The sequence below is a fragment of the Alosa sapidissima genome, chromosome 1 (assembly GCF_018492685.1).
Source record: "Alosa sapidissima isolate fAloSap1 chromosome 1, fAloSap1.pri, whole genome shotgun sequence".
Classification (NCBI taxonomy): Eukaryota; Metazoa; Chordata; class Actinopteri; order Clupeiformes; family Clupeidae; genus Alosa; species Alosa sapidissima.
The window spans coordinates 16,813,833-16,835,533 of NC_055957.1; the positions used below are offsets into that span (position 1 = coordinate 16,813,833).

At 42.7% G+C, this 21,701-nt stretch overlaps 1 protein-coding gene across 1 annotated transcript in view; it reads left to right on the plus strand.

Moving 5' to 3' along the window:
- Positions 1–461: 461 nt before the first annotated feature.
- LOC121724191 (cadherin-18-like) overlaps positions 462–21,701 on the plus strand; it is a 93,738-nt gene continuing 72,498 nt past the window's right edge. The window contains exons 1-2 of the mRNA XM_042110616.1: positions 462–656; positions 13,313–13,460. The gene's annotated coding sequence lies outside the window, so the exon portion shown is untranslated. The remainder of the gene's footprint in view (positions 657–13,312; positions 13,461–21,701) is intronic.

The window sequence follows — 21,701 nt, forward strand, 5'->3', positions numbered from 1 at the left end:
GCTATTGTTTTTTTTTGTTTTTTTTCAGTTCTGTAGCCCTATTGAGACCCTCCAATTTCTGAGATATGTGGCGATACTTTTCCAGTTCCAGTTCAAGTGCCAGTCTTTGTTAAGCACTGCCTGTATGACTGGATAATAATGATCTACTCTGTCACTGCCAAAGGCCCAATTTATCTTAGAGGAAGACTTAGTTCAGGCAACAATCCAATTAAAATCTCTTGGTGGAGGAGTGTGACTCAGATGAGATCTGCCTTTTCTCAACCTCGTTTTTCTGTAACGACCTTGGAGGTTGATTGTATAAAGTGGGAGAGATGCATACTTGTAGTACTATTTCTGCATTTTAATGAGGAAAGTTTTTTTTGTAATACATACACATTTTCTCCCCAAGGTATAAAGGTGTGTGTGTCTGCAAGAGTGACAAGGGTGTGGGATCAGTGAAGAGTGGAGAGGGAGTTTTTTTCACCTGATGTAAGTAGTCGCTTGCTGTATCTGTCCTCTTATATGTGCTGGCCATTAGTGGCAGGGAACCGGTAACTCCGTCTAATCAGCTCCCTGCAATTACACCTGCCTCCACCTGACATATTGAGCCTGCCTCTCTCGCCAAGGACCTATAAAGGCTGCAAGGCATTCTCATTCAGAGCTTCTCCAACAGCGAGGTAAGATTTTTTTTCCTTTTCTTGATGATGTTAATGTTAGCTGTTTCCACTCACAAAAATTATGATTGCTGACAGGGCTCCGTACCGGTTCAAGGAACGAAAACGAAAACCAAAAACGAACGGAATTTTACGAGGAGCGGAAACGGAAACGAAAACAAAATGGTCTTCAACTGTTCCGGAACAGAAACGTTATTCTGAAATCCACAAAACCGGATAATAACGTTTTTTTTTCGTTCTCTATATATTTTATAATGGACCTTTGGTCCAAATGGACCTTTGGTCCAAATGTGTATATTTTGTCTTGCTGTTGTAATGTAACCTATCCGTCTGCCACTTCGGATCTTAGGCCAGCTCGTAGCGTAGGCTACTGAAACTGATTTGGAAATTGTTTGTAGCCTATGCGTAATAGCCTATTTTGCCTGTCCACGCCTTGTCGTTTTAAAGTCGGGATTTGAAATGTTTGCACAATTATAGCCTATTCTATGTAGAAGAGTTAAACGGGAAATTTGAGATAGGCCTTGTCAGCAACAGACAGGTTCGTTTATAAACAGGGTTGGAATTATAGCGCAAGCCTTTGAAGATCTCCATATGGATAAAACTTAGGCTACAACCAGGTAAGGAGTTTAGCACGTATCCAGAAATATTTTTGATAAGAAATTATTTATAGGCATAGGTTAGGCCTACAGTAAGTCTGTAGGCTATGGGATGGATAGCCCATCTGAATGTTTTTGGATGCCGCCTGTTATTTATTATTTTTGGGCATAGCTACGGTATATTCTAAATCAAGGGGGAAATAATGAGTACGTCTATTCTAAGGTAAAGTCCACAAAATTAGACTTGATAGGCCCGCCAAACACTGCCTGAACTTTAAGAACGAACGATATTTTGCGTTCCGAACCGGTTCAGGACCGATATGTTGGTGGCGGAACGCATGCAAGAACGAAAACGTTAAACATAGGCCTACCTGAACCGTTCAGAACGGAACGTTTGAAAAATAATTTCGTTTTCAAGCCCTGATTGCTGATAACTATTGGTAAAAAATGTGTACTATTTGTAAAGGACCAAAGAATGGCTGTGTTTTGATCAGAAGAGGTTGTTGTTGACTACATTTGTTTAGAAAAGTACAACCAATACAGTATCTCACTAGCACTCATTAAAGTTACAGTTATGACATTTCTGGTAACAATTTACTTAAACCAAGTATCCATAGAGTATGCTCTTTATGGAGCCATATGACCCCAGACAGCTTTCATAACAATGGCTTATACTGTGCTACATCATAACACTTGGCTATGTATAGATTTATGTAGACTTTGATCAGGTTCTATTATGAATACTTAAGAATAATAATAAATGAGTTTGTAATGCTAGAGTTTGTAATGCTTTATAGTGAGTAAATTGTTACTGTACTTCTAATGCGTTCTATAATGTATTGGTAGATAGATCAAATGATTGATTTGATAATCATGATCAAATATTTCAAAGACAAAAAAGGGAGGTGCGAGCATTAATATAGTTGCTTCTTACAGTAAAGAAAAATAATTGATTTATCAACTAATTTTAGTTACCGGGATTTGTGCATAGTCAGTACAATACAGGGGCATTGGAGCAGCCATGGCCTACTGGTTAGCACTTCGGACCTGTAACCAGAGGGTTGCCGGTTCGAATCCCGACCAATAGGCACGGCTGAAGTGCCCTTGAGCAAGGCACCTAACCCCTCACTGCTCCCCGAGCGCCGCTGTTGATGCAGGCAGCTCACTGCGCCGGGATTAGTGTGTGCTTCACCTGTGTGCTGTGTGTGTTTCACTAATTCATGGATTGGGATAAATGCAGAGACCAAATTTCCCTCACGGGATCAAAAGAGTATATATATACAGTAGATAAAGAATGAGACACAGACTGTAAGATCTATCATCTATCATTGCCAGATCAGGCTCCAGTTGAACTGACTGGGTTAGGTGAGTGGAAGTGTTTGTCCCAGATGTACTGGCCTAAGGAACTGGTCTGGGACGTGTATGATAGATATATATTATGATACAGATAGATAGATAGATCAGGGGTTTCAAAATTTTCTGAGGACCCCTCATAATCAGTGTTGGGGAGTAACGGAATACATGTACCGGCGTTACGTATTCAGAATACAAATTATGAGTAACTGTACTGCGCAATTCCATGCAAAGGTCATCCTTATCATGGTAAAAAAAAGTTGTGCATACGCAAATAGAACTGTTGTTAAAATCTTCATTTAGGTCTATATTTTAATGTTTGTAACTGATCTGATTGAATTTGATGGAGAATTACACTCTTTTTACATCATAAATATGGTGTGCAACCATACAGAAACAACATTTTTCACATGGTAATATTATACATATTTAAAAAGTGGATAAATGGACCCAAGGTTCAAACAAATTGTGCCATTTGACAAATTCCAGATTGACAAGGGAATGGTAGAGCAATGTCTATGCTCAGCTTGCCTTTAAGAGCACAACTCCTTACATTTGTAAGGCTTTTGTTTTTAAGTCAGCAAGTCCCATGGCCATGTCACATCCATAACGTTTTATAGGAAAAGTTTATGCTACACATACATTGTTGATGCGACAATGTCCATAGTGTCTGTGCAAAGCTGATTTATATCAATGTAAAGTGTGATGACCAAATTGTGCCACTTTCTTGCTTTTAAAACCTTTAATGGTGCGTTATGGATGTGACGTTATGGATGTTACATGTGACAATGTGAATTTACAAGACTGGAGACTTTATTATACCTCAAAGCCGATAAAACGTCTGTTCTGGTGGCATGTCAGTTTCAATGCATTTCACCTTAGTGTTTACAATTGACATTTCAAAGATTATTAGGTTGATCAAAACCACAGGGAGGCCTTGCCTAACCATTAGCAAAACAAACATAATATTAAAATACCTCCAGTGATTAGCCTAGCCATAGCCTATTTTCAAGTGGCCTAATAACGAAAATCTGAGCGATTATCTTCCTGTAACTGTCATACTGTTGTTGTACAGTAACTGGATTATCGTGTTAGCCGGTGAAGATGGCTGACTTTGCAGCTGGAGTTAACATAGTAATCTCCTTCTGTTGCAGATCTGTTCAGCCTGCCGTTCACGTCTGCTTAACACAGTTTAATTTTAAATGTGACGCGATATGCCAGCATTTGAAGTGTCAGGTCCTCTGTAGCTAATACCCACAGAGTAACAGGAGTAAGGGCAGCAATAAACTAGATGTACCGCATAGCGGTACAAAATATGACCTCCTCTCAGTCCTGCATATTAAATCATGCAATTTGTCTCCATTTCCTACTCCTGCAACTCATGTGCATGTAAATTAATGTGTGTGCATATGTGAGTTTGCTTTTGTTTATAAGTGTGTGTGTGTGTGTGTGTCTGTGTGTGTGTGTGTGTCTGTGTGTGTGCATGTGCGTATGCGTGCCTGTGTTTGTGTGTTTATGTGTGTGTGTGTGTGTGCGTGTGTGTGTTTGCATGCGCACATGCGTATGCGTGCCTGTGTGTGTGTGTTTATGTGTCTGCATTTATGTGGGTGTTTGTTTGTGCATGTGTGTGTGTGTGTGTGCTTGCCTGTCTGTATGTGTTTATGTGTGTGTGTGTATGTGTGTGTATGTGTGCGACTGTGCGTGTGTGCGTGCGTGCGTGTGTGTGTGTGTGTGTGTGTGTGCGCATGTGCGTGTGTGCACATGTACTTTATGTGTGCAAATCACAAATGAGTGGGTATGTTTTAGGTTGATGCGGGCTCTTGAGACTAACATACCATAAATATTTTGTCATCTTGGGTGCAACGGTTCAGGTAGGCTAGTTATTTAAGGGAGTGGCCACCAAGTTTCATTTTCTCTGGTGTTTCAGTAACCCGGGAATCACTGACCAAAATTGATGACGCTAAAAGAAAAAAACAAATTTATTTTTATATTTTAAATTACTTGTTGTCCTGATTCTTCCTGTGTCTCTTAGTGGGCACTGAGGAAGCAAAAATTTCATCGCTAGTTTTTCATGATTACTATTTTAATTGTGTCATATCAAAATTCACTACTTAATTATGTGTTTTATGTAGTTTGTCGAGGACTAGTTCAGACACGTCACATCCATAACGTGAAACCATCACATCCATAATGCCAGTTTTTCCTACATAATGCATTACGAAAATGACGCATAGTTTCAAAAACACACTTTTTGTGTTCATTCAAGTCTCCTTCATGCTACATATATCATAGTTTCGGCAGTTTCCTTCAAAATTCACAGAGTTTGTAGAAAACCTGTAATCTCTCACAAAAGTGTGTCCATTTCATGTCACATCCATAACACTGATAAAATGCCTTGTATTCTTAGGATGAAATTGATTATGAAATGTGAGGATTTCTCAGTATTCAGAGGACAGAGGTTACATTAAAAGTTATGCAAATTAATTCACTGATACTAATTTTGCCCCCACTCTAAGGCATTTTGTTTACCAATATGAGTCCAATTGTCACATCCATAACGCTGGAACTGCCCTATTCCGTTATAGTAGTTGGTATTTAGAATACAGTTACATTGTTGAAATCAATGGATTACATGACGATACTTCTCTATTTCATAAGTTTATTCACACTCTAAATAAATTAAGGCAACTCCATTTCCCAGAAGCTCCTGAAAGCAATCTATGATGAAATTGTTTCCATGTTTAAACAGAGACTTTCTAATGAGGAGACACAGCACTCAAAAAATCCTCCATAGAAACGCATTGGGTTAGTTTGTAACGCCAATATGGCAGTTGTCTAGACAAATCACACCCCTTCTACGGCAAAACGTTGACATGTGAATACATTGAGCCAATTATGTGCTGTATTGTGAATACATTGAGCCAATAATGTGGTGTGTTGTGAAGACATCGTGCCAATCATGTGTTGTGATCTCGCCGCTGGAGCAAGATTGGCGTAGTGAAGTCTTGCGCACGCGCATTTCTGCCGAAACAGATGCCCGATGAGTGCCCAAAAAGAGTTGCAATATAGCTGCCGAGTGGAGGGACTTGCCTAAAAGGACTTTGGTTTGAATCCAAGCCCTGCCGTCTTAACCTGACTCTCGCCAGATGGCGGAACGAAATTCATCTGGCGAGAGTCAGGTTACTGCCGTCTTGCACTAGCCTCTGCACCCATCAAAACGCAGCCAGCCGCATTATGGACGCGCCATTGGAGACCCTGAAATGACTGTTGGCACAGCAAATAAGGAGTAAAGTAAGTGGAGGTAACTCCTGTTCCTCGCTGATCGTGGTTCCTGATGTCTGTTCAAAGGATATTTTCCCAATTATTAATAGGTCAGGCTACTTCGGTCAATCGGTTACACAGTTTGCTAATCAATAAACAAAGCCTAGTTCACGTGTTGATTTAGAATAAAACCCATCTCTAAAATAGGCACTGCATTCTAAGTTTTTTTTATTCTAACTTAAAATAGCTTCATGTCTTATTTTTTTTTTCTAATTAGATCTACATTTACTTTTTAAAATGAATTACGGTGCAGCCTCTGAAGAATTATTCATGCGAGTAGCATATTTTAACGTGCAGTTTTTGATTGTCATTACGCAATCACGTTAATTTTGAGAGCACTGATAGCCTATACAGTATAGTGTTTACATTTGCAGGTCATTTGCATTCCACCTGTCATATGCGCCCCTCACTTGTACTGGGTTGATGCCACCTAAAATCTAAGTACAAGTATTGTACTAAAAAAGACTTTGGTAGAAGTGAAAGTTACCTTTTAGAATATAACTTAAGTAAAAGTTTTAAAGTATCTGATATATACTGTACTTAAGTATCAAAAGTAATTTTCTGATATTTAATGTACTTAAGTATTTGAAGTAAAAGTAAAAAGTAAAAAGCAAGCAGTTTTATTTTGAACTTTTATTGTGAACTTTATTTTGGCTTTCTTATAGTAAAGCATAAAGCATATTCAGGGTTCCCATATCTTCTTAAATCTCACTCATCAAATCAAAATCACATTCTTTTCTAGGACTTTTCAGGCACAATTCTCTTAAGTTCAAAGAACAAACAGCATATTTTTAGAGCTGACATCAAAGAAAAAAACAGAAACAGAAATGTCACTTTTGTATGAACTTCAGGTAAAAATGAAAAATAAATAACTTAATCTTTCAACAAAAAAAAAATGACCTGCTGGTAGGGAGAACATTTTGGTAATGTGGTATGAGCATTTCTAGGGCTTACTCCCCAGGTCACCATCTTACTCTCACACACACATGCCACCTATGTCCAGCAGCTACTAATATGCCAGTCATTAGTTGAAACTGAAAAGGTGTCTGTTCATCTTTAAAAGAAGCTGGTTTTCAAAATTGCCAGAATTCAGTGCCCGGGAGTTTCAGACCCAGGACCGGCCCACGTTTTCCATAGTGGTGGAAATTGGATAAATGAAGCAACATTTAAGCTCTTACTATCCTGTAGTTTTTATTAGTACCATGGCTTAACAAATGTGTAAAGGTTATATAACAATTCACTTCAACTGAGAAGTTAACAATAAAATATTCCACTATTCCACAAGTTAACAAAAACAGAAAGAAAGAAAGAAAGAAAGAAAGAAAGAAAGCCTTTGAAATGTAGCCTATCCCACGCTTCCACAAAGAGGCATATTGAACTAATGTTTAGGCTACATGTTTTTTGCATGGGTAGGCTATATTGTTGTTTGGTGATTTAGCCTACTCCTTTAGCCTACTACACCCTCTTCTGAGCAAACAAGGCATATAGGTTTATCATGTAGGGTAATTGCTCTTTCTTACATTAAATAACTTTAATTTATCCTCTCTACTTGTCCCTGTAGTCATGGCCTCCTCATCACTAATTTCGGGCTCATCATTTTCAGTGGTCGACTGGTTGATCTGCTGCTCAGTCTCTCCTGGCCTCTTTCTACCATCCATCCTTCCTGACGCTTGTGTCTACTGTAGGGCCGGCTCGGCTATCCGTATCTGAGAAAACGTTTTGGAAAAAAAGGGCTATGGACCCAACCAACTCTTTTTGGGAGGGGAGAACTCCCTCACGTAGGCTACAACCCATGCAGAGTCATTGCATTGGTGTCATGCACAGAATGTGGAACGTGTCCCACTTTGAGAAAAGATAGACGTGACCAATGTCAATATTTTTTTTCCTCGACCGGCCCAAAAGTGAAGTGGCCCACCGTGAATTCTCCCGATTACCCACCCCGGGCCTGATTCAGTCTTAGGCCTACTCTTCTTTGACTGAAGACAAGTCTTGCGATGATAATTAGCATCATCAACAACCAAAAAACAACCAAAGACAACCAAACGGGAACGTTGTGTGAAGGTACTGTGCAACCACAGGAGAACGTTTTAGTTGGTTGGTTCCCTTAACGTTTAGGGAACGTTAGAACCCTTAGAACGTTCCCTAACCGTTAGTTTTTGGTTTGGTTCGAACTAACCTTTAGGGAATCATACACTAACGTTCCCGAACGTTCCCTTAACGTTTTGTGTTAGTGGGGAAATAGCCTTTTACAGGCCGCTGAGGCAGGTAGCGGAGTGTTCAGCTTCACAGAAGTTGCCAATGTACAGAAACATTTCTTGCAAATACGGCCACGGATGTATGACGTTATCTTCACCACCACCCTGTTCGCCGAGTTCACCACTATCGTTGGAGTGGTCGTCTATGATAAGGGGAGGTCCTCCAGTAGTTGCTCGTGCTCATGGCGGTTTCATTTGTGCGTCCTCCTCCTTTAGCAACAAACAAGTGCTGAAATAGAGCGCGCATCGTGCGGAGCGTGCGTATTGCAATCTAGGAGCAGTGATTCGCCAAACCTCCCTTATTGCTGTCGCACACAATTCTTCTAATTTTATGTTTTAGTAACGAGTAACGAAGATGATTAGTGGAAATATAATGGAGTAAAAGCAGAGTGTGAATTACCCCACCATAATTGGGGGGTACTGCTCCTTCACTTCTTCTATGACCATCATGGTCCACTACCATATCAATCCCCATTGTGATCGCCAAGTGCAACATGTGTTGTGCAACACACATACAAGGTCTAAACATGCGACAAACTGATAATCAGTAGTCTACAGAATATCTCATTGTTATTATATATCCAAAAGAGAACTGTTTTGATCAACTCTCAAAAGTTAGAAGTTAAGTGCACTGAAATGCCATTCTAATTACTAGTAAAAGTAATACCTTTACAAGCCTATTTCATGAAATATTGATTTGGTTTATTTTTATAAGACCTGGACCCTAACCCTCTCATATAAACAGAAACCAATTTTCCGTTATAGTCTATGAGTCAGTGTCAAATCAACACAATTGCTAGAGATAAGTGAAACCTGAGCAATCTTTAATGTGATTAAGGAGCATACTATGAAAAAACATACTACCATAGAAAAACTAGCCTACAGAGTGGTAACCTACAAGAATCCGATAACCAGAACAAGCTGGGTGTCATTAACACTACAGTATCCTACTGTACAAATTAATCACATATACACATGCACACATACACTTTCCTTTTCCTCATAGTGTCTCTGTGAATAAAATAAAATCCTAGTTTCATTAAGATAGTATCAGGGTTCAGATGAAACTACATTTTTTGAACTAAAAATATGAAATAATAGCTGTACTATTTAGCCTAGGCTACTTGGCTCTTTTTATGTTTCCACAGGTTTCACTGATGTTATGTAGGCTTACAGTAGCTACATCAGACCCTCTTGTGCTTAATATAAAAACAACACAGGATCTGTGCCAAACTAATTTCAAAAGGGCACAATAATTTTTTCAAGATTAAACGAGAATGGGCACCTAGGCTATGGACTGGAGTTCATCTCCTTGGAAATAACAATAGATTTTACCTCACCACAATGTAAAATAATAATAATAAATTATTTAAATAGAGAATTATCTTGCTAACTAACCTTGGTATCTAACCAAGGTCCACTTTACTAGCCTCAGTGGGTAAGTAGCAGGTAAGTAGCCGGTAATTAAATGTATGAAGACGTGACATGAGCTATGAAAGAACAAAACACGTTAATACATGAAGGTTGTAAAATAGCACATTTTCAACAAGCTAGACGTCTGCTAGCAACTTATATTTACCCATGCACGTCAGCAGCAAACCGAATTTAAGCTACTGGAGGAATCTACCTAACGTTGACACTTGCCTGAGAAGTTGAAGTCGTTCTCTATCTCTGTTGCTTCTATTAAGGTTTTGCACCTACGTCATAATGTCATGTGACCGTTTGTTTACAACTAGAGTGGTAGGCAAGAATGGTAGGCAAGGCACTGCAGAGAGTGGTAGGCAAGCCTACAACAGTCGGGTTGCATAGGCTACACATAGTTACAAATAGCTTCAAAATTGAAATTTTAATATCAAATATTGACTGGGATGCCGACCACTTGTGTAGGCCCTAACAGTTGGTTTTACAATAAGAAGCAAAAAGGCGACGAACGACCGTTTAGCCTACCTATCCTCGCGGTTGTGGAGGATGGTCGTTAGCAGCTGTGAAGTCTTTTATTCTCAAGATGGCCTAATGGTGTAGCCGATTGTCTACGAAGACGTAGGCTAAAACACAACTATCTATAGTCATCCAAAAATGAATTGCCAGAGATAGGCTATGAAGGGAAAAAGTGCAGCATTTTAAACATGGCAAGATTATTTTTACCGGAACAGTTTGTTCTAATTTGTCTCGTGAAATTCGTGCTTGTGGACATCAATCACCTATCTTCTGTCCTTTTATTTCAAGTTATCATGAGTGTCATTTGATTATATAATCACAAAATAAATGAAAACAGAATATGTGCTATAGCCTACAGTTAGGCTAACTCCCGTATGTCAAAATAAACTGATTTTTGAGCTGAACTTAACACAGCAACCTCAAACACCACTGTTGAACCTAGGCTACTGCTTCAGTCATGTAAGAAATAAGCAGTTTATGAATTATCTTTACCCGTTAAATCAAGTCCACATGACTAAAATAACAGCATATTTAAAGGCTGAGCTAGCATAACAGCCTACTGTTGAACTTTATCACTCACATTCTGAGTTTTTCTGGGTGGTTATATATCCATGATCGTCTTCGAATGAGTCATCGCTGTTATATGTTATAATATGATACAGGATTCATGACTTTTACGACATTAATGTTACATGATGCTGACTGACGCTGGCTATGTAGGCTACCGTTTTAACGTCTGCTGAGTCTACTGCCTACCAAAACCTGTCGCTGTTCAGTTCAAGTTAAACGATCAAATATTGTTTGATTTTGTGTCAACTTTCAGAGGGAAGACATGTTCCTCTCTGGCCAAATTTCACAGCTTCTAAGAAAGTCTATCGTCTTCGTGTAAACCGAGTTTTGAACAGAGAAAAAAAAGTTAGGCTACCATAGGCTACATGCAGGTTCTCCCATAACGTTATCGATACAGATCAATGCACCAAATCAGGGCGATTTTAGCGAAATAACGTTCCTGTGACAGGCTATCAAATATTGAACAATGGGATAACATTTCATCATTACCTTTATTGATGCCTGAAATGTTGACATTGCTGAAATACAGAGATGTAGCCTACTGAGAGGCAGCTACAAACAACGATGTTCAATGGGTTCAACTTGTCCCTTGCCTACCAGGTGGATGTAAACAAAGCTATGTCACATGAAAAACGTTAATAGCGCCACGGTGGTTAAAAATGGTAAGGTCCATAATAGGGGTGTCTGAAATCGCTTTACATTAAATTTTCTCTAGTGAAAATATATGAGTTGACTTGTATTGTAGCCAACTGTAATTATATTTTTTCACAATATCAGAAAAAATATCTGACCCCCCAAAACGGATATTTCTGTCTCTTTGGGGGGTACTGGGTCTTCATTGGGGGGTATAGTACCCCCCAGTACCCCCTGTAATTCGAACTATGAGTAAAAGTATACATTTTATCTAGGAAATGTAGTGGAGTAAAAGTGAAAGTTGACATAAATTTAAATAGCGAAGTAAAGTAGGCTACAGATACGTGAAATTTCTACTTAAGTACAGTAACTCCGTTACATTACAACACTGTGCTTAGTTGATTTTACATTCTCCTATGTGGGCCTAACACTTACAGCCATTTGGAACAGAAGAACAGACCAGAATAGGCCTGTTTAGTAAGCAGGATTTGATGGCCACATTCCTACACTTATAAAATGCAATTCAATGCGGAAGTAATCCAAGTATTACTCAGATTGAGTAGCCTAACGTAACGGACATTTCTACACATTCATCAGCTAGCTGGCTAACAAATAAGCCATGGCAAGCTAAGCAGTAGTAGGGATGTTTCTTCATGACCTGAGTGAAGTTAAATGTTAATGTGGGTAAGAGCAAATAAGGTAAATCAGGTCTCTAGGCCAAGTCTACTTGCGTATACAAGGAATTTGGTCTCTGCATTTATCCCATACGTGAATACAGAGCACACAGTGAACACATTGTGAGTTGAAGCACACACTAACCCGGAACAGTGAGCTGCCTTGCTACAGCGGCGCTCAGGGAGCAGTGAGGGGTTAGGTGGCAAGGGCGCTTAAGCCATTCCTACTGGTCGGGGATTGAACCGGCAACCCTTCGGTTATTAGCCCGAAGCCTTAACCAGTAGGCCACGGCTGCCCCATAGACACAATTTGCTTGTTTTATGGGTGAAGAGGGGCATCATCTGTAGATATTCATTTTTAAAATGATAAACCTCAACTTTATAGTTTCAAGCTAATTAATAAACTGTCTCCGGCCACTTGGCTATGGGTCGCGGACCCCAAGGGGTCCCTGTACCCCACTTTGAGAACCACTGCTGTAGATACATACATATATAGATAGACAATTTCTTTATTAGATTCTGGTAAGTAACATTACCCATTTTAAAACTTACCATGAAGACAGCAATTTTAAGCATAAAAACATATTATCTCTCTCCATGAAGACATCAGTGAGGCAGCTAAAAATAACCACCACCAATGGTTTGCAGGATGGAAGTGTAACATGGCCTAAGCAAGAAACGTGTCCAACAGGATTAACATCTCACCTCAGAGTGCTAGATTCCACATCAAACAGTGTTAACGAAAAACACAAAACAACCACATAGGCAAGTGTGAGCTGTCGACATGGCAAGAGAGAACACTTACTTGTACACTATTTTGCCTAAATGGCTAACATGTAAAGGACCAGAAAACAGTTCCAAACAATACACAGACAACTGGTGCAATAACAACAACAACCACACACACACACACACAAAACTAATGGTGCAACATGTTACAGGTAAAAAGTCTATATATTTTTCAAAACAAAGAGAATCAGCCAAGAGGAAACTGTCTATCATGCTTTTATCATCAGTAGTACAGTACTGTAGTCTTATAAGGACTGTAGTCCTATAGGGAGCAGACATCTTTACATTGAAAAAGAAACATGTGGATTAAAGCATAGACCTTACATTCATTATTGATCTGTCAAGGCAAACTATTTTACCTTAGATACATTAGGTATATACCACATACATTTGGTTGTTGGTGTTATGGTGTTAATATACTCTATCTATGAATAGCAACTGAACCCCGTGACACATGTGATCTCAAAATGGTACCTCATGATCTCAACACCTCTGTGAATCTCAGGCAATGATATTTGCTCTTCCTGCAGCGCACCCAGACATCAAAGCAGAGGACTACATGTTTATTCGAGAACAAATTGTATCCTGGCAGGCAGTGAATGAAAATGAGACGGAAACCAGAACAGGATGATATCTCAGCAGGCATCCGCAGTTCAGATAACAAAAGAGGGAAAAGAGGTGGGTAGGCCCTCTTAAAGGTGTCTGGTTTGCAGACATTTTCAAATGCCACGGCAGTAATCTCTGCTCATGGATGTGAACATTAAAATTGCATCACAGGTTTATCATGCAATCCTGAAAAGTATTATAATAGTTTAATAGTGATAGTACTTACTTAGCCGGTCATAACAATTAAGATTTCCAAGCCTTCCAGCTCTTGTGCAAATTGTTGGTTGGTGAGTCAAGCCTGGCTTTGTGGCTTTGACATGGAGAGAAGCCATGGACTGCCTGACAGGCTTTTACCTTCCTTACTTTGTGCAACTTGCAATGTCTGTCTTTATTTATCCTCACCCCTGCCTAGCTCCTTAAGGCTTTCACTCAAGACACAAGAAAAACGCACAGAATGTATGGTGTTCCCTAACCTACCATTTGAAGGAATTATGCATTCAAGGTGGATAGAACTACAGGATTGTACTTATTAATGCATGATTTACCTTGTGCATTCATATGTCCAGTGTAAATTACATGTAAGTGGTAAACAGCTGTTAAGAACATTGTAGAGAGTATAAACAAATCTGCTGTCTGCATAGTTCTGAAATAGAATTAACAGAACAAAAAAGCTGTATACACTGCATTTGCTGAAAATTAAAAAGTCATCACAGAAGAATGTGGTCTTTTGGGTAAGTACAGACATGACACAATTACAGAGGAACTGGTTTAGTGAGGGGACCTGTCTGTTAGACGAGCATCTGAAAAGGTCACATGAGAAATGCAATCATGTGTAACCAATGCTGACAAAGAAACACTGAGATTATATCATCATAGCTTGGCTTCATAATGCATTGATTAGGTTATGTGGAGGGTATTGTCAAGAATGGCCTTAGAATCACAGCAAACAAAGCAAATTATCAAAAGAAAAGCTTATGACAGAGGATTCATCACACTTCTTTTGAACACATGGTCAGCGTGGAGTTGATATTGCACCACATATTTGTGAGTGAATTATAATCAGTATGGTAATTAGAATTGTGTATGTGTTCATTCAAATTGACTGTGAGCAGGATATCAGTATATCAGTATTCCTAGTATAGGTTGTGGTTTCAGCAACATTATTACAGACGTAATACACACTTTGTAAATAGCTAAAGGTATTGTTGTAAATATTGAAACTGAATAATTTATAAGTGTTGCTGTATGCCTGAAAACAAGGCTTAGCATATCTGCCAGCTGCCTCTACCATTGCAGCTCTTGGAGGACTTACTAATAGTATGGCTTTTCCCCTTCTGCTTCCCTATTTTAATTGGTGTTTTGTAAATCCTGCAGAGTAAATATCCCAGTACCTCTGGGTATTCACTCGTCAGAAAGAAATGGCTCTCCCCTGCTGAGCTTGCTTTTGCGCTGTGAAACCAATTTTCTGCCGCTTGCCCCTGCTAAATGTTCTCATGACCATGAGCAGAATCAAGCAGCAGATAAATGGTCAAATGGACACATCCTTTGGCACATGCCTCATACAGCATTTTTTTTATAAGGAGGCATAAGGTCAAATGTCATTCTGTCCCTCTGAAGCAAAGAAGAGGAAGTGACCAAAAAAGGGTTGTCCTTCTGTGTCAGTGGTACACATACGGTACAGGATACCACTTGGATGTCTTTCATAACGTATTGGGTCTACAAAGGAGCACCTGATGTTCTGAAAGTGGAAGCTAATGATGATTGGAGGAAAGGAACAATTCTTGTTTATGACACATTCATGACAGTGTCATGTCACTCTTATGTCGATACTGTCAAGTAAAGTGTACGGTAACCAAAATTTTACAAGAGTAGTTCCACTGATGATGAAAATATACTACTGTAATAACTAGATGTACCGCAGAGCGGTACAAAATATGACCGCCGCCCAGTCCAGCACATTTTTTCCACAAAAATAAATCACGCTGAAAGGCATATATGATTCTAACTGTCTCACTAAATTGCATTATGCACACTCAATTCTCACTGGTATCTGCTAGACAACAAGTACCAAAACATAGATTTCACATGTAAAATTAATTTTATACAACCCCACCCCATCTTGCCTGTTCATAATTCTGAGAAATTCTTGAATTGTGTGCATGTCTGCGTGTATATGTTTATGTGTGTGTGTGTGTGTGTGTGTGTGCCTGTGTATGTGCCTGTGTGTGCATGTGCATGCATGCGTACATATGTCTACTGTGTGAGTATGTGTCATACATTTGATTACTGTGAATGTACTGTATGTGTGTGCGTGTGTATCTGTTTATGCACATGTGTGCATATGGAATGGGTTAACATGACCCCTGGAGGCAAACCTACGAAATAATTGGTCATCCTAGGCCCTACAGTTCTCAAGATATTCACAGAAAACTCTGTTGGTGTACGGTCACTAAATGTACACATAAATTATTTTATTGTAAGGCCCCCCATGAACGAAAGTTCACGAAACTTGGCATGCATTCGGAGGGTGTCATAATGATCCTACACTTTCAATTTCGTGCAGTTTTGACCATGTCAGCCAGAGATATTGTGATGAAAACACCTAATTTTTTGCTTTTTATTTTTTAACTAGGTGGCGCTATACATGAAACAAGTGGTAATGGGATGGGTTGACATGGCTCCTTAAGACCAACATACAAAAAAAGGTGGTCCTCCTAAACCCTACGGTTCTCGAGATATTCACAGAAAACTGTGTCTGCCCTACCCTCCTTTCGGGGGGTCCAGTCCAGCGGGGGGGCTGCAGATCAAAACAAAAAACGATGGTTCCATGCTATCCATGTGGGGTTACATGCCCACCAAGTTTTGTGTACCCCGGTCTTTCAGTGTCCCGGGAATCCTTGTTGGTGTACGTCACTAAATGTACACATAAATTATTTTATTGTAAGGCCCCCCATGAACGAAAGTACACAAAACTTGGCATGCATTCAGAGGGTGTCATAATGATCCTACACTTTTAATTTCGTGCAGTTTTGACCTTGTCAGCCAGAGATATTGAGATGAAAACACCTAATTTTTTGCTTTTTAATTTTTAACTAGGTGGCGCTATACATGAAATAAGTGGTAATGGGATGGGTTGACATGCCCCCTTAAGACCAACATACAAAAAAAAGGTGGACCTCCTAGGCCCTACGGTTCTCGAGATATTCACAGAAAACTGTCTCCGGCCACCTACAGGCCAGTTGGTGTATAATAACATAAATTAATTTATTGTGTGGCCCCCCATGAACGGAATTCCACAAAACTTGGCGTGCATACAGAGGGTGTCATAATGATCCTACACTTCCAATTTCGTGCAGTTTTGACTATGTTAGGTCACAGATACCTTCAATTACACCACCTCATTTTTACTTTTTTGTGTTTAACTAGGTGGCGCTATACATGAAATGAGTGGTTATGGAATGGGTTGACATGGCCCCTTGAGATCAACATACAAAAAAAAAATGGTCCTCCTAAACCCTACGGTTTTCGAGATATTCACAGAAAACTGTGTCTGCCCTACCCTCCTTTCGTGGGGGGTCCAATTCAGCGGGGGGGCTACAGATCAAAACGAAAAACGATGGTTCCATGCTATCCATGTGGGGTTACATGTCCACCAAGTTTCGTGTACCCCGGTCTTTCAGTGTCCCGGGAATCATTGACGGAAATTTGGGCATGCGAAAAAGAAAAAAAAAAAAAGAAAAAAGAAAAAGAAAAAAAAAAAAAGAAAGAAATCTGACTAAACCTATATGACCGCCGCTTCGCTGTGCGGCGGTCATAATAAACAGGCGTCTCAGTCTCACGCATGTATAGGCAAAACTGTATCAGACCGGTGTAACGTTGGTAAATCTTCCATGGCACAGAATGATTTTGTAGCACGTGCAATAAATGACAGTCGAAAGATACAAACAGTGCTGCTATACATTTGCTTGGTATAACCGCATTTATAGTTTTCTACAAATGCAATAAATCAAATGCCTCCATCACTCAACCAACGCTAACGGTAACATTACCTAGGTCCTTATTGATATTACAAGATTAACGTACCTGCAGTAAAAACCAAGCATGTCCGATAAACATCCTCAGATTTATTTCGGCTTCAAGAAGAAATGGGAATTACACTTCATGTGAACATCATCCTGTCATGAGCTCTCTCTCTGCCTGGTAACACGTGCTGATTGAAGTCTGATGACCTCCACCTGTTCCTGCTCTGCTCTGCCTCACCCTCGTTACCTACCAGCTGCACTGCATTCACCACTCATCATGCCCTCTATATAAAGCCTTGCTTTTCAGTCCACACTTGTCAGATCGTCTGCAACCAGCACCAGTTACCTGCCTGTTTTTGAAAACGCCTCTGACTCTTTGCCTGTGATCCCGGACCCGCTCGACTACTTCTGTGTTCTCCAGCCCCGGTAATCTTGACCTGCCTTCCGTCCCTCTTCTACGAATACCGCCTAGTCCTTGACTGTACTGCTGCTTCGTTTCAATTGCTGTTGTGTGTGTGTTTCCCCCAGGACTTCCCGGATCATCCAGCTCCTGCCATCGCTGTTCGGCTACTGGGGGAACACACACACGCAGACTCTTGGAACTCCTGTACCCCCCCCGGAACCCCTGAAACCCCCAACCCTTAAATAAACTTTTGAACGTGACGCTTTTGTGGTCCTCGTCCTGTTTGGTGTCTGACAGTACGATCTGACCAAACATGGACCCAGCGCACGGTCGAACCAGCATGGAAACCGACGAACCAGAACCACCCACCGCCATGCAACGCCTGGAAGAGACAGAGAGAGAGGTAAACCGCAACACTGCTGACATTGCCTCCCTACTTCAAGCCGGCTTGAGCCAGCGTCAGCAGTTCCAGCAGCAACAGCAACAACTTGCAATGATCATTCAACTTCTCACCAACCTTTCTCCTCTGCCTGCTCCCACCGGCCCAGCCCCAGCCAGCCTGCTCACCGGCCCAGCACCCGAGTCTCCTGCCCAGTCCACTGCTACCGTGGCTGCCGGAGCCCCAGAACCCAGGATCGGCAATCCAGAGCGGTTCAGCGGCGACCCAACCCAGGTACGGGCGTTCCTGACGAGCTGCCGTGTCCAGTTTACCCTGCAACCCAGGACTTTTGCCACTGAAGGGGCGAGGGTCGGTTACGTGATCACTCACCTGACGGGCCGAGCTCGACTCTGGGGAACGGCGGAGTTCGAGCGCCAGACCCCAGCATGTGCAACCTTCAACCTATTCGCAGAGGAGATGCTCAAGGTATTCGATTTGGAATCCACAATAGCCGAGGCATCTCGGATCCTGATGAGTATTCGCCAAGGCAGAAGGACTGTTGCGGATTACTCCATTGACTTTCGAACTGTGGCAAGTCGGAGCTCCTGGAACATGGAAGCATTGGTGGATGCTTTCCTCCACAGCCTGGCGGACTACATAAAGGACGAGCTGGTTTCCCATGATCAACCCCCCACTCTTGATGAAGCCATTGCTCTGGCTGTCCGCATCGACCGCAGGATCCAGGCCCGCCGTCATGAGAGAGGGCGCCAGAGTCCATCCACCAGCACACGGAGTGTCCCAACTGCCCTTCTGTCCGCACCTGCCACACCATCTAGCCAGCCGGACCAGTCTGAACCGATGGAGATCGGCCGCACCTCCCTAACCCCTGCAGAGCGCCAGCGACGCATCACCTCCAACTTGTGCCTGTACTGTGGTGGTGATGGTCATCGAGTCGCCACCTGTCCAGCAAAAGCCGGAGCTCACCAGATGTAGGAGGAATCCGGATGAGCTCAATGAACATTCAGCCCTCCATCAGCCGTAAACCCCTCATCCAAGTCTGTCTTCACCTGTCTGATTCCACCCACACCCTGGCAGCCCTGGTGGACTCTGGCGCAGAAGCAAACATTATTGACACAGGACTTGCTCGTCAGCTGGATTTGGAAAGCCATCGCTTGTCCACTCCTGTTCCAGCCCGGGCCCTGGACGGTCACGTAATTGGCACAGTTACCAGCATCACAGCCCCCATCTCAATGATGGTGTCAGGAAACCACCGAGAGACCATCCGCTTCCACCTGCTCAGCTCTCCAGGCCAACCCCTAATCCTGGGCTACCCTTGGCTCCGTCTCCACAATCCTCACCTCGATTGGGCCTCCGGAACTGTGAAAGAGTGGGGAAATGCCTGCCACCTGACCTGTTTGCGTGCTGCCTCGCTGCCCCCCAGCTCAGTACCCCCCAGCACTGCCCCCGACATTTCTAATGTCCCTGAATGTTACCATGGCCTCCGAGAGGTGTTCAACAAGACCAAAGCCACATCTCTGCCCCCACACCGTCCGTACGACTGTGCCATCGATCTCCTCCCTGGGACTGCTCCACCCAAAGGTCACCTCTACTCACTATCCCCTCCTGAAAGAAAAACTATGGAGGATTACATCAGGGACTCCCTGGCAGCTGGACTCATCCGCCCGTCTTCCTCTCCTGCTGGTGCCGGGTTCTTCTTTGTGGGAAAGAAAGATGGTTCTCTTCGCCCCTGCATTGATTATCGAGGTCTGAATGATGTCACAGTGAAGAACCGGTACCCTCTGCCTTTACTCACCTCTGCTTTTGAATTGCTCCAGGGATCCACTATTTTCACCAAACTGGACCTTAGAAATGCTTACCACCTAGTGCGAGTAAGGGAGGGTGACGAGTGGAAGACTGCATTCAACACCCACACCGGCCATTATGAGTACCTGGTAATGCCATTTGGCCTCACCAACGCCCCAGCGGTATTCCAGGCGCTGGTGAATGATGTTCTGCGGGACATGCTGAATAAATTCGTCTTCGTGTACCTGGACGACATCTTAATTTTCTCCAGAACTCTGTCCGAACACACCCGTCATGTCCAGCTGGTTCTTCGACGGCTCCTGGAGAACTCTCTCTATGTCAAGGCGGAGAAATGCGAGTTCCATGCTCAGACTGTGTCATTCCTGGGATACATCGTCGCTGAAGGCAATATCCAGATGGACCCCGCAAAGGTCTCGGCAGTTACCTCCTGGCCAGTTCCGGGGAATAGGAAGAAGCTGCAGCAATTCCTCGGTTTTGCCAATTTCTACCGGAAATTCATCCGGAACTACAGCTCCGTCGCCGCTCCCCTCACAGCTCTGACCAGCATCAAACACCCCTTTTTCTGGACCCCAGAGGCCAACACAGCCTTTCATACCCTCAAGGCCCGGTTCACCACTGCCCCCATCCTCCAGATGCCGGATTCAGACCGGCAGTTCGTTGTCGAGGTGGATGCCTCAGACGTGGGAGTCGGGGCCATACTCTCTCAACGGGCAGAGGAGGACAACAAGTTGCACCCCTGTGCATTTTTCTCTCGCCGGCTTTCACCTGCAGAGCGCAATTATGATGTTGGAAACCGTGAGCTGTTGGCTGTCAAGCTTGCCCTGGAGGAGTGGCGTCACTGGCTGGAGGGGTCCACAGTTCCGTTCCTGGTCTGGACCGATCACAAAAACCTCGAATACATCCGCAATGCCAAACGTCTTAACCCCAGACAGTCCCGCTGGGCCTTGTTTTTCACCAGATTCAACTTCACCCTGTCATACCGCCCAGGTTCTCGGAACACCAAGCCGGACGCTCTCTCCCGTCAGTTTCATAAGGATGACGCCCCTTCCCAGGAACCTGCATCAATTCTGCCCGATCCCTGCGTCGTAGCTGCCCTGACCTGGGATATCGAGGAGGAAATTCAAGAGGCCCTCCGTGACCATCCCAGTCCCAGTGCATGCCCAGACGGTCGTCTCTTCGTCCCAGATAATTTGAGGTCCCGGGTCATACAGTGGGGACACAACTCCCGCCTTGCCTGCCACCCGGGCTCCGCCCGCACCTGCCATCTCCTTGCCCAGCGCTTCTGGTGGTCTTCTTTGAGAAGGGATGTCCGAGAATTCGTCCGTGCCTGCCCCACCTGCAATCAGAACAAGTCCTCCACTCGGCCCCCCGCTGGTTTACTCCAGCCCTTGCCTGTGCCCACACGACCCTGGTCCCACGTCTCCTTGGACTTTGTAACTGGCCTCCCACCATCAGGTGGGATGACTGTCATTCTCACTGTGGTTGACCGGTTCAGCAAGATGGCACACTTCATTCCCCTCCCTAAACTGCCATCTGCCAGAGAGACTGCCCAGGCTGTTCTTGATCATGTCTTCCGTCTACACGGGCTGCCCAGGGATGTTGTCTCTGACCGAGGCCCGCAATTTACCTCTACATTCTGGAAGGAGTTCTGCCGTCTTCTAGGGGCCACAGTGAGTCTCACCTCT